General features: G+C 31.5%; 1 protein-coding gene across 2 annotated transcripts in view; it reads right to left on the reverse strand.

Moving 5' to 3' along the window:
* LOC119585048 (estradiol 17-beta-dehydrogenase 8-like) overlaps positions 1-403 on the reverse strand; it is a 6,607-nt gene that overhangs the window by 5,599 nt on the left and 605 nt on the right. The gene's annotated exons all lie outside the window — the stretch shown is intronic.

Raw genomic sequence — 403 nt, forward strand, 5'->3', positions numbered from 1 at the left:
TACGTTTTTTTCCTCAGAATGGAATATCATTTGTTTAAATATAAACTACCCACTAGTTAAAAAAAATATATATGGTATATACAATCACTGCATTCCGATAGCTAACCAAAAATAACCTAATCATTATCAACGTCATATAGCCTCTCCTTATATCAATTTAATTTTTCCTATAAGCATGATGCTCAGCACAACGAATCTTTACTTGTTTTCCAAAAGAACAGTAATCAGGTCGACGGCCGTCAGAGTAATAACAAAATTAGCCCAAGTTGATATGAAATTTATTTTGATTTTAAGCTATTTTCCATGAAATGCAAATAGCCTGATCTTTTTCATTTGTTTTCTTTGAATTATGATTACGCTGGTATTGCTAAGACACCTGAATGCATTCAGCTGAAAAAGGGAG

Source organism: Penaeus monodon, chromosome 19 (genome assembly GCF_015228065.2).
Source record: "Penaeus monodon isolate SGIC_2016 chromosome 19, NSTDA_Pmon_1, whole genome shotgun sequence".
Lineage (NCBI taxonomy): Eukaryota > Metazoa > Arthropoda > Malacostraca > Decapoda > Penaeidae > Penaeus > Penaeus monodon.